This window comes from Podarcis bocagei (genome assembly GCF_964188305.1).
Source record: "Podarcis bocagei genome assembly, chromosome: 2".
NCBI classification, from domain to species: domain Eukaryota; kingdom Metazoa; phylum Chordata; class Lepidosauria; order Squamata; family Lacertidae; genus Podarcis; species Podarcis bocagei.
Window position 1 is genome coordinate 69,527,899 of NC_138126.1, and position 12,795 is coordinate 69,540,693.

General features: G+C 44.1%; 1 long non-coding RNA gene across 1 annotated transcript; it reads left to right on the forward strand.

The window, feature by feature from the left end:
- Positions 1-1,131: 1,131 nt before the first annotated feature.
- LOC308581494 lies at positions 1,132-6,660 on the forward strand. Its single transcript, XR_014005095.1, has 2 exons — positions 1,132-1,719; positions 2,263-6,660. It is a non-coding gene; the product is annotated as an uncharacterized lncRNA (long non-coding RNA).
- The last annotated feature ends 6,135 nt before the right edge of the window (positions 6,661-12,795 follow it).

Here is a 12,795-nt window from a genome sequence, read left to right on the forward strand (position 1 = left end):
ACAGTACGTCTGCTCTAAAGTTGGGATACTGTTGCAGGTTCCCATCGAAGTGAGAGACCAGCCCGCCTGTGCGTCTCGCCAACCCAATTCCCTCCTGCCGGGGTGTCTGCTTTGTCAGCACATCTAACCTGACCTGGAGATCCCTGCAGGCGGCAGCTGCCTCCTCCTCTCTCTTCCTGGATGCGAGAGCCTCGGCATTCAGTTGTGCCACTGCTTTTCTGAGTTCCTCTATCTGCTGCTCAGCCGTCATGTCGTCTGCCGTTCGTGAGCTCGCTAGTGGGCACCTGCTTCTCTCCCCTCCTCGAGGTTGTAGATGCCCACAATTGAGAGTGACGGAGCTTACTGTCAGAGCTGCTTGAAGATCCTAGCTCACAGAGGATCACGCTAGCCAGCGATCATTAAGTAAAAGTCTTTATTGAATTGCAGTTTCCATTCTCACGCTGCTGCGCGCAACTCTACGTCTAGTAGCTAGATCGGCGAAGCTCCGTCTGAGTCTCCGCCCCTTGTGCACCAACTTAATATCCTAGCCCTGCTCCACCTTTTCCGCCTGACTGTCCTCCTCTGGGTCCCTCTACCCCCCGGGGTTTCTTCCTTCCTGGATTCTTCTGACGCTGACCCGGACCCTCCTGCCTCCTTGCGCCGGGCTTTAGGACCTGGTTCCCTTTCCGGGCTGCTTACTGCGCCGCCTTCCTCTGCATTTGAACTTGGCGCGCGCGCCCAACCTTCCACTTTCCTCTTAACCGTTTCTTCGCTCCCCGATGGAGGTGTGGCCACTCCTGACTCATGCCCTCCCTCCTGTGGTGAGCTGCCAGCGCTTGCCCCCTGGCTCCCTTCTTCTTCCCTGCTCCCTGGCGGTGACGCTGGTCCCGATTTCCAACTGCTCTCCCCTGAGTCCCCTCTGGCTCTATCTTCCTGGGGTGCCCCCCTAGACTCCCCCCTTGCCCTGGCCACTGGTGCTCCTTTCTGTGAATCCTCTGATTCACTGGAAAGACTAGGAGATCTCGGGTCGTCGTCATCACTCATCTTTTCTTCTGCCTCCTCCCCTTCGCTCTCTGTTTCCTCCCTTGGCCTTGCCTCTGCTCCTAAATCCCTGACAGTTGTTTTTCTCCTGTTGTTGTTTATCTGCTGTCTGGCATGTTACTTGATTGGATTGCCTGGGGAGCCTGGCCATTCTTTTGTAATGATAAATACTTAGTTCCTGGGCCATGTCACAGGCTCACACCCTATTCATATCTTAAATGTGCCCTTAAGACAGGATTTGTGAGGAAAGAGACAATGGGAGGTTTCCCACTTTGACCTTGCAGAGAAAACATTTGCTTAATTTAGGAATCAAAATGGTTCCAGGTCGGTCTTCCTGTGCTGATCTATATATGTGCTTGGTTGGTACGCTTATGAACATTACCATATATCTAAGACCTCAAAATTCCTATCACAGATGGGATGGAGTAGGGGGTGAGCTGCTTCTCTGGGGTGCATTTGTCCCCCTCTCAGACCAACAGTGCCTATGCCTCCCCCCCTGCTCCCATTTTTAGTAATCATATCAACTGTATGGTTTTATGAAATTATTTAGGCGTATTTCTTTTTTGTTGTCATTCAGTGACACCTGTAAATTCTATAATCTGAGAATTAGCAAAAACAAGTCACCTGTGGACAGGAGGAAATCTAATTAGCAAACAGGTCTGTCATTTGCCTGCGGGAACAAGTCAAACTGAAACCTACGTGAGTATTAATAGCTTGTTACCTTTTTTAGTACTCTGAGTACTTGTTTCTTCCTGATAAAAGAGAGATGTGAAACTCAAATGCTTACAGTTTGTTTTAGGCTACAATCCTTTACAATGGTACCTTGGTTTAAGAACAGCCCTATTTACGAACTATTCGGTTTATGAACTCCGCAAAACCGGAAGTAGTGTCCCGGTTTGTGAACTTTACCTCAGTCTAAGAACGGAAGTCGAATTGTGGAAGGACACCAGTGGCAGGAGGCCTCATTAGGGAAAGAGCACTTCGGTTTAAGAACGGCTTTGGATTAAGAATGGACTTCTGGAACGGGTTAAGTTTGTAAACCGAGGGACCACTGTATACAATTACCAGCAAAATAAGTGACATTGATCTTTTTGGGACTTACTCCTGAGTAGACAAGCAGAGCATTGCACTGTGAAGCACGTTGTGGTCAGATAGAGGCTATATGGCAAATTCTGCCTCTTTTTTTCTTGGTTTCTATGAAATCAACCCAGGCACCAGTGCTTTTGCCCTCCCTTCTTGCAGAGCCTGTTATCTTGGGCCTGCCTGTTACCTTCCTGAGATAAAGTCTGCATCCTGCCTTGCCAAAGGAAAAGCAACACCCACTCACCTCTCAGAAACTGACCACATCAGCACAAAGTCCTGGGAGCGCATAAGTAGACGACCCTTTTCCTGTTAAGAGACTACATGCTTTAGCATAAGGCCTAATGCAGACAGGTGTGTTTTCATTTCTGTGAACTGGGATTGGCTTGCAAATAAACAGAAAGACCAGGTGATCATGTTCCCTCCGCTGGACCCTTCCAAAAAGTTTCTCAAGTAAGAAAGGGCTCCTTGTTTCAAGCACCGACATGTGCCAAGCAGTTTAAAACAAAAAACAAAACAAAAAAACCCCCTCTTTTTGTGCTTGGCTGCATCTACAGGGAGCAACAGACCTCAGGGAGAGTCAAGAACACTCCTTGCATTTGTCTGTATGCTAGAGGGTTTTTTTAGGTCTCTAACCAGGCAAAACATACCTCCGGTGTTTGGAGTGGTTATACCTCAAAGGGACGAAAGGAACCAGGAAAAGAGCAATCTCTCGGGATCTTGAATGCTGCCAAGGCAGCAGAAATCGGTAGGTGGAATGGGTTCTTCCTGCAAAAGGGCAGGCATTATACAGAGAGAGACAGGGGCGCATGATGCTTAGAGGATATCCAGCTATGAAGTTGAGCACTTGGTGCCTAGGACTGCTATTGAACCCTGTTGCATTTTGTGCCATACTGTATTTCTAGACTTTTAATGTGAACATTCCTGTTTCGCAGTACAGGTACCAAGCATAACACAAGGTATCTGAGAGACTGCAGTGCTCATTTGGAGAACTCTTGGCAGAACCTTCCACCCCAGTCCTTGTTCCATCCCTCCTCCTATCCTCTGCCAAAGCTTTTCTCAAGTATTAAATACATTTTCTTTAACTTCACATATTCAGCAACTTTTACAAAAAAAAAACAGCAGCAGCAGCACACAACTCTTTCCAACTTTTATTTTCTTGCTTTTGTATTTGAGCATCTATTTCACAGTCTATTAAAAGTCGCTTTGGCTATTTTGAGAGCTGACGGCAGATGCATGAGCTGCTTTGCACTTCTCATTTTTTTTCCTTTTAGCCTTTACTATAATGCCCAAATGGGAACTTTCAAAAGAAGGAGTGATGGGAAGCACCACATATATGCATATCTAAAGCCTACCATGCAAAATTTGATTTTGAATACTTTTAGTCATTGTTTTTTCTTTCTTTCAGGGGGTACTCAGTGGTACTCAGTACCAGCACCTCTTGTTGTTGTTAAAAAGTGTGGCACTTACTGTAACAACTTCATGGTGAAACAAAATAAAAAAAAATCCTTCCAGTAGCACCTTAGAGATCAACTAAGTTTGTTTTTGGTATGAGCTTTTGTGTGCATGCACACTTCTTCAGATACATACACCTATTTTCCTAGAAAAAAAGGGCTGCAGTTTTAGTTTGTTTCACTGCGCTTACAGCATGGACACACTGTTGAATTTGAAAAGGCGGCTACACTTCTCCCTGGCTGCAGTCAATGGAGAGGGAACGCCATTTAACTTCACGCTTCTGTCAGAGTACAAGGCCAGCTGGGCTCTAGAGCAACAGCACGTTGAGTTTGTCTTGTGACCCATGGGTAAGTTCCCAAAGCAGGAAAGTAGAAGGCAGTGAAGAGAATCATCTGAGCTGCAAACGGGGCTCCTATGAAGTTCAGTGAAGCCAAAGGGAGCCAACTCCTGGGCTTTGCTAGACTGAACCAGGGATAGGCGTCTGGCTCTCGCTTGGAAGGAGATCTTGCGGCCTCTTTCTTTGCTCAGCCAGGATGAGACAGGAGGTCATGCCAGCTCCCGACATACTTTCAGGAGTGAAAACATTTACGTGTGCCTCGTGATTAATCATGTCAGGAATTAGGCTCAAAGAGTCCAAAGTCAATATGCCCTTGAAGCTTAAGTGTCAGGGTCATTGGGAACGGGGAACGCTGCCAGGAGTCCGTGCTGCTTTAATGGCTTACATTTTTCCTTCCACCACACTTGCATCTCAATGGCCAACTGGGGCCGTGTATGTATTACCGGCTTAAAAGGCAGCTAGGTTGTTCTTTCCCCTCCAATTTGGATCAAAGCTGCATTGGGGCAGAACATATCAAAATGGAGTATTTCATAAAAGACAACATAATAGATAACAGGGTAGATATGAAGTGTGACTAATCTCATGTCTTTCCAAACAAACAGTGGGAATGCACGTGAAATCCCATAAGCCAGGATGTGTTCTTTGCACTAGCACTTTTTAGCAGCAACAGCTGGAGCGTGGAGAAAAGTCTCTTGCATAATCAGTCAGCATAATGAAATTGGATATGAGATATTTCTCAAAGATAATGCACTCTGGCTTGAGCAATGTTGCTCTGCATTGGAGAGGGCAAGACACTACTGAGAAACTACTGGCCCTGACTGGCATGGAATATCACCTGGGTCTAATTGTTCCCCCATCTCTGCATCAAACCACATCCTCAAGAGCCTGCTAGGAATCACTGCCCAAATTGGTCCAGGGCTTCAGCAAGAGCATGGACTTTCCCTGCGCCTTTCAGCATCCTGGTTAAAAAGCTACTCTCGTACCACTTGAGAAACTGGATGCAGTTCAGATCCGTACTGGAAATGTGGGCTTGAATTCAAGAGAGAATGGAGCCCGTTGAAGCAATGTGGAAATCATCAGGCATGTGAAGAAGGGAGCTCAGCCAAACCCACAAGATTTCTCTCCAGCTTCTCATCTCTTCAAAGAAAAATACACTAGTCATTTAAGAGAAGACGGGTGGAAATAGAATACGAATTGCAAGTTTATGGAGGGGATGTCTGCAAGAAGGCTTTAATGGCTCTTCATATAAATCATGGTCCATATTGACAGTCCGCCATCTGCTCACACTGCCACCTGCTCACACCAGTGGCAAGTCCTCCCTGTCTTCTGCCCTACAACAGTTGCTGGATGCAGAGCCAGTGACAAACAGAGCCAATGAACTCTACTTTTGTCCCCATTCTCCTTCCTGCTGAATTCTACGACGGACAGCACTGACACTGAAGAGGAGGAAGCTGACATGCAGTGCCAACCCCCTGGACTGGTTGTATGTAGGAAGGAAGGCAGTCAGGAGCTGGCCTGGGGGGCAGACCGGTTGGTGGGGAGTGCCTTATTCCCCCTAATGAACCTGCCTCCACTGGTCCAGGCGAGCGCTTCAATTGGAAAACAGCCTTTACCAAAGGTGTCATGGACTTTGAAGATGCTCAAACTCAGGACAAAAGGGAGAAGCGTGCTAAGAGGAAGACACACTTAGCAAACCCTCACCATGATCAACTCCCACCCGGAAACCTATGTCCCCACGTGTGGATCCAGGACGTGGACGTGTGGATCCAGAATTGGCCTCCACAGTCACTTATGGGCTCACTGTTACGACTGTGTTCATGGAAGACAATCTTACTCAGGTACAAGTGATCGCCAAAGAAGAAGACTGGTCCATGGAGATGATGCGGAGGAGAATCAGAGCCAATGCATGGGTGGCATATTCTACACAGAGGAAGGAACACCGCTGGTTTGCCACCCCAACCCACATGGTCTTGCCATGTTTACACTTCTCCTGGCATTTTCAGTTTAGTGGTAAAGCATTGGAATGAGAGTACAGGAGGCCCATGTGTACCCTGCCTGTGGCAGACTGAGGGCGAACAAACATCACCTTCATCATGAACAACTTGCCCACTTGCCTAAGGTTAGTAAAAATTCCTTCCAGGCAAGCAGCTGGCCACTTTCATCCAACCATTGCTGGCCTGAGGCATTTTGCTGCCTGGAGCACAGCCCACCAGGGCCAGCACTGAAAGAATTCTTGCTGCACTATTCAGACACCAGTTCCTGCCTTTGCCGAACCCCACCTTATAGCGCCCCTGAAGTAGGTTGTTTCATGCTGCTGCCTGGTAGGGCTGGCCTAAAAATTACTAAGGAAAGAGAGTCCACTGCCTTCTGAGTCTGTTCTGCTGTCGAACAGCTTGTAACGCGTCATGTACACTGATGGTTCAGTGCAGCTAATGAACAGTAATACTATGTGTACTTTCTTGAGGATCTGTGCTGGTATAAGGGAACAAAACAGGGCATGGGAGGAGTACACATGCAAAGTGTTGAGAATAGAAGTTTGACTGTAGAATTTGAGAAATATCAAAGCAAACGAGTACTGTGGCTTTAGACAAAAGGCAATTTTGAAATGTCTATGTAATTTTTAGAGGCGTGCTTATTGTTATCTGAAGCATATAGTTTTGTTTTTTTAAGTCCCTCAGCTGCAGGAAAACTTCAGAGGCAAGAATACTTATATTGCTCAGCTTGAAGTTCAAATGTTTTGGAGCAACACATTTATAAAAGGTTAGAAATGAATAGGAACAAGGTTTTAATTTGTTAGAACAAAGTCTGATTTTCAAGAAAGCTGTAGAACACTTCAAGCATGTAAGAAGAATAAAGGAGCTCAGATATAATATAATTAATTAAAATAATTAGAAAAGGCAGTGAACAATTGAGAGAAAAGGGTACGCTTCACATCAAGACATAAAAGCAACCCACAATAACCTTCATCAACCTGGTACCCTCTTTTGTTTTGGACTATTGTTTGGATGGGGTTTGTTTGTAGTCTAAAACACTTGAAGGGTACCAGGTTGCTAGGGACTGGCCTACACAGTGGGGACAAATCTTTCTTTCTCCCCTTGTTCAATTCTCAATTATTGTGAATGTTCAAGTATTGGTTCCTGTTGCTTTTGGCACTGACCTACAAGAGGAATGCAAACCTCCACAAGCCTTAAAAGTTTTTTGAAATAAGAAGGAAGCTGAACAATTCTCAGAATTACTAATTTTCAAGGTTGAACCCAAAGTGTTAAATGATGGCATTGATCTAAAATCACACTTGGTAACAGGGAGAGAACATAGCGATAGCACTGCAGTTTGTTCCCCAAATAGGGAAGCAGATAATGATGGCAAGAAAGTCATTAAATCATAACTTTGCAGTGTATGCCTTACATTGTTATACTCAGTTTAATTTATTAGATTTGTCTATTGCTTTATACGAAAAGTCACAACATATGTACTTTATTGTCATGTCACACCCACACACCCACACCCAGTAACAATAATAAAAGCACACACTAAATGCCACATTAAACGTTGAGGCGATGAACACATCATACCAGAGGTAGTGCATTTTCTCTTAGATGGAGAGAATGGATATATAATTGCTTTCATCTGAAGGGAAGGCAGGAGGCTTACATGTCAGATTGTGGCTGAATGAGGAAATCTCTGGTTTGTGGATATGTTGCTAAGCCAGAGGGGATAAGCAATTCTGATAAAGGAGAAGCTGGTTTACTGAATCAGAAATTTAATAAGAGGTGGGCCTTGGAGGTATCTGGCTATTTAAAGATAGCACAGAGGATCATATATATCTTTGAACCTAATAATAATAATGAGCCTTCTGGCTTTCCAATGAGTCTCCCCCTCCACCCCTCTCAATCAGGATTTTTATTTTCTTGGAGCTCATACCCTATTAATCAGGAATGATTTTAACAAAGTATTGAAAATATTCCCAAGTCAAAGAGGACATCCTAGCTTGGTTGACAATAAATACAAAGTCAGGAGGAATACACCTGGCATAAACCTAAGAAGATAAATGGCTTCAGGTTATATTGTGTTTGAAGCATCATTCAGACTGGGAGTGCACTTTTCTATCTCCAAGTCACAAGAACTGCTTTGCTGTTTCTTTTTAAAGCCTATATCACCTGTTGAGTTTTCCTTGTCTGATACACCAAATGGTTTTGCTTTTAGATATGCACAATCAAGATATTATTAGCTGTTATCTATTTACATTATTTACATACTGCATTTTCAACAAGTAAATCTGTGCTCAAAGCGATTCACACAAAACTCGAAGTCTAAATGCAGTAATACAGTGACAATACACAATAAGGTATCGAATATCACTGTAACATAACACTAAGGGCCTTCCCATTCCTCAACTTAATGCAGATTGTGAACCCCTCTTGCCTCCTTTAATTCCCCCTTGTCCATGTGACATTCTCCTCCAACTACTGCTGCCCCACACTTTCTCCTCCTTATATCCAGAGATTCCCTATTTAATTAATTGATGTTATTCTCTTATTCAGGTTTTCAATGCGTAGGGAATCTCTGAATTTAGGAAGGAGAAAGTGAGGGACAGTAAAAGCTTGAAAACTTAAAAGATTAACATAAAAATCGGAAAAAACCATTACAAAAACAAAAAGGATCTTCTGAACATTTGCTCTGCAATAGCAATTCAGAAGGTATTCCTCAATTATTGCATTCTCGTGGAAGGAAGGTGTCTGGCCTTTCCTACACTAAGTGAAGGAAAATAGTTTATGTTCTTACCAGTGCGGTGGAGGTGTTTATTCTGATGTAAGCATAGGAGTGGCAGGCACTGGGTTTGCCTGCCTTTTCTTTGTGTAGGGTCAGGATGTGCTGCCTGCACTGATCCTACAATTTGCCCTGCCAAGACACAGACTTGCCAGAAACCAGGCCCATTGAATCAGCTAATCGGAGATCTCCAAAATGCTGTATGCAGACCATATTGCCTGTCATGGAAAGCTTCGAGAACTCAGAAGTTGGGAAACTTGACAAGGACTTCACTGTCCTTCTTGAACAAGAACAGATCGGAAACAGGAAATTCCTCACACCACCCAGTGCCATCAAGTGACTGAACCATACAATGAAACGATCCACACCATTTTACAAAACAATGTAGGTTTTGTACAATCTGGGGTCAACCAACCACAGTCAGTCTAGCGACAGATCAGTTCTGATTTCCCTGTGGAATGAGGGGACGAGAATGGAAGCCCTCCACCTCCAACCATTTCAAACCAGATGCTTTTCCTTGAGCGACATTAGTCATGCTCAGGCATTAGCTCCCTGTACCCAAGCTTTTGAGCTAACCTGAGGTGGAATATTTTCATGGCTTTGGCAGTTGGCAAACTGCCTCTTGTTAACTCACACATAATTTACCACATTTTAAAGATTATTATTATTATTATTATTTTTAAAAAACCCAAAGCAAAATAATAACGGGGCCCGGGGCAAGAACGAAACCGACCCAAGGCCTCTGTGAATTTTATGCCACCAACCCGCACACTTTTGGACATTTGCATTTTACCTCGTAAAACTATGTCTGCCAATGGGTTATGCGTATTAGCGGTGCATGTTTCTCAGCTGCCCTGATATACCGTAGGAGCTACACAGCATCATTCCCAGTCGGCGTTTTTATAAAATTAACCCTTCCTGTGAAAGCTAGCCCTTTGGCACTTCAATGCTGTCTTTCTCTCCGGACTCAATGGAGCATTATTAGCGGCAGGATTATTGAAAGCAGAACTCTTGGGCTTTACAATGAAAGCTCTGTGCGAGGCAAGATGTTGCACAAGCTGTTTGCACGGGCTGTTGGTTCCCTTCCCGTTTCCCCACCCACCCCACACCCTTTTAACCTCCCATCCCACCTAACGTGAAGTCAAAGCGAATATATGAAAGGGGTTTAATAAGTCCCATATCACCTTCCTTATAGCAAGACTTCTGACCTAACAGGCCAATGGGGTCCAGACCTAAATTGCAGAGGGCATTGATCTCCTAGCCTTAGATCTTTAAGGGCTTCCGTTCTCCCCTAGCCAGTATGTAGCCTCTCCTCACCCCCTCTGCTTTTATTGGGCTTTTGATTAAAGGGTCTGGGCAAGTCAGAAACACAAATAAAAAGTCAAAGAAACTCCTTTGAAATCACTCAAACCTAACCGATGACTCCAGAGCTCCATGGCTGTTAGGTTTGCTTTGGCTTAGCCATTATGGGTCTTGCAGATTATTTTCAAACTTTTTTTTCTTCCAATCCTAGATTTTTCTCTTAGAACTGTTATTTGTGTGAGCTGTGATTTAGTATTGGTAGCACATCTCATTCTTTCATTATGAATTCCTTCCATAGTATTGGATTAAAAAAAATAATCAGAGAAGATGTACACATCTAGATAGCAGGAGTGCATGGATTTCAAGGAGCAAATGCTATTTTTAAGAGTCTTCTGGTTCTGGGAGACTTCAACTCCATGCTGAGGTGACTGGGTCTGGAGTAGCTCAGGACTTCATGACTGCCATGACAACCATGGGACTGTCCCAACATGTCACTGGCCCAACACATGTGGCAGGCCACACTCTGGACCTTATTTTCTCCTTGTTGTTTTTTCATAAATTGATTTGTTGTGCTTGGATGACAGAACGCTTTGAACCACTTTAACTGTGCAAACCTGAAGTTCTGGAACACGGTTGAATCTGTCCCACAAAATACTGTAGTCGCAGTCTGGTCAGCGCAGTTTACTATATCCAGTTTGGGAGTCAATTCTATGCATGTATAAGAACATGCTGTAATTTGCCCCAACCATCCTTTTTATGGTGCATTTATGATGATTTGTGCTCATGATGCTATTGGGGCAGTCATATACAATCCCACTTTCAATCATAATCATAATCATAATCGTAATCGTAATCATAATCATAATCTTTATTGCGGTCTAATAATAAAGTTCCTACAAAAGTTTTTGGGTGGTCATGTTGCTTCATTTCCAATCAGTGCATATCCCATAACTTCATAACTTTTTATGCCATAAATGTTCCGGTTTATTTTTATCCCTCTTTTCTTGTACTATACAGCCCCTACAGCCAGCAATAATGTGGTAGCATTGAGGAAGCATCGCAGAACTAGCCATTCCCTAAGTCAGTGTTTCCCAAACTTGGGTCTCCAGCTGCTTTTGGACTACGATTCCCATCATCCCTGACTGCTGCTAACCAGGGATGATGGGAGTTGTAGTCCAAAAACAGCTGGAGACCCAAGTTTGGGAAACTGGTGTTGACCAAACTCCAGTCTAGGAAACAAATCTCTGAACAGTCTTGAGCACCCCAGAAGTTCGTCTGAGCTTGGACTAACCTGCTTTCAGCAGTAAGGACCACTTTTGAAGACAATGGCATGATACAGTTTCTACTTTTTCACCAGCCAGTTGAAGGATATGAGTAAAAATATCCCATTATTACTCCCAGTTCTGAAGATGTTGCAGTGAAAGCTTGGAATGGAAGTCAAAGCTTGGAATGGAAGTGTTGTGGCTCTTCAGATGCCAGTTCTGTGGTAACTGGTAAAACAAAAGCTGACACTTTCATGGCAATTCTTGCAATGTGATACGTCAGAAATTACTGGATCTGTGAATTAGGTCAGAGCTTTCCTTCCCACTGGCTACACTGACTCATTCCTGTTAAGCCAAAGCCAAGGCCAGGAGAATCAACAAGCGCTCATGATCTTCCTTTTAGGCAGCCATCAACACCTATGAAGCATTCCATGCTGTCAAAAAGTGCCTCCATAGTGTCGCTATTTTTCAGGAGAGATTAAAGCTCATAATGGAAATCTAGGTTTGCGCAATTAATGTGGATTAAAGTGCTCCATTGCCCTGGCACACTTTCTTCATGCCATGCATCATTTTAATAACCTTCTATCATGTCAGCTCTGACTTGCTTTCTACCAAAGCTACAAAGTCCCAAATGCTGCAACCTTTCCTCATACAGAGGAGTTGCTCCATCCCCTTGATCGTTTTGGCTGCCCTTTTCTGAACCTGTTGCAGGGATATTGCATTTCCTTACCAATTGCACCTTAGTTGTCGCTGGAGTATTTTATTTAAGAATTTAAAAGCATTTCTGAACCGCTTAATAGTTTTTAAAACAGTGTATCCTATGTGCAACATAGAAACAATATCCATTAAAACCAAAGGTAAAGGTATAGGTACCCCTGACCGTTAGGTCCAGTCGTGGACAACTCTGGGGTTGCGGCACTCATCTCGTTCTATAGTCTGAGGGAGCCGGCGTTTGTCCGCAGACAGCTTCCGTGTCATGTGGCAAGCATGACTAAGCTACTTCTGGCGAACCAGAGCAGTGCACAGAAACACCATTTACCTTCCTGTCAGAGCGGTACCTATTTATCTACTTGTACTTTGACATGCTTTTGAACTGCTAGGTTGGCAGGAGCTGGGACCGAGCAACGGGAGCTCACCCTGTCACGGGGATTTGACCTGCCGACCTTCTGATTGGCAAACCCTAGGTTCAGTGGTTTAGACCACAGCGCCACCCGCATCATTAAAACCAAAAGACAACCCCAAATCAAGTATAGAACCACGTAAAAATATTTAAAATGACATCAAGCAAAGATTCAGGGGATTCATACACAAAACAGGGTCAAGGAAAGCTGGGCCAAAAGATATGTATTTACAAGACGCCTGAAACAAATGAGGAGGACCAACTGAAATCAATAGACTTAAATCCATTTACTGTAATGAGTAATCAGTATGACGAACATTTAATATTGCCAAATGTTAATTTGGCAGCAAAGCTAAATTCAGCTTTCCTTTCAGGAAAAATAACAGCTTTGGAGAGTGGGGAAGGTTTTTGTTTGGAAAAAGACACTGGGGGTGAAGGAATGTAAGCACCCT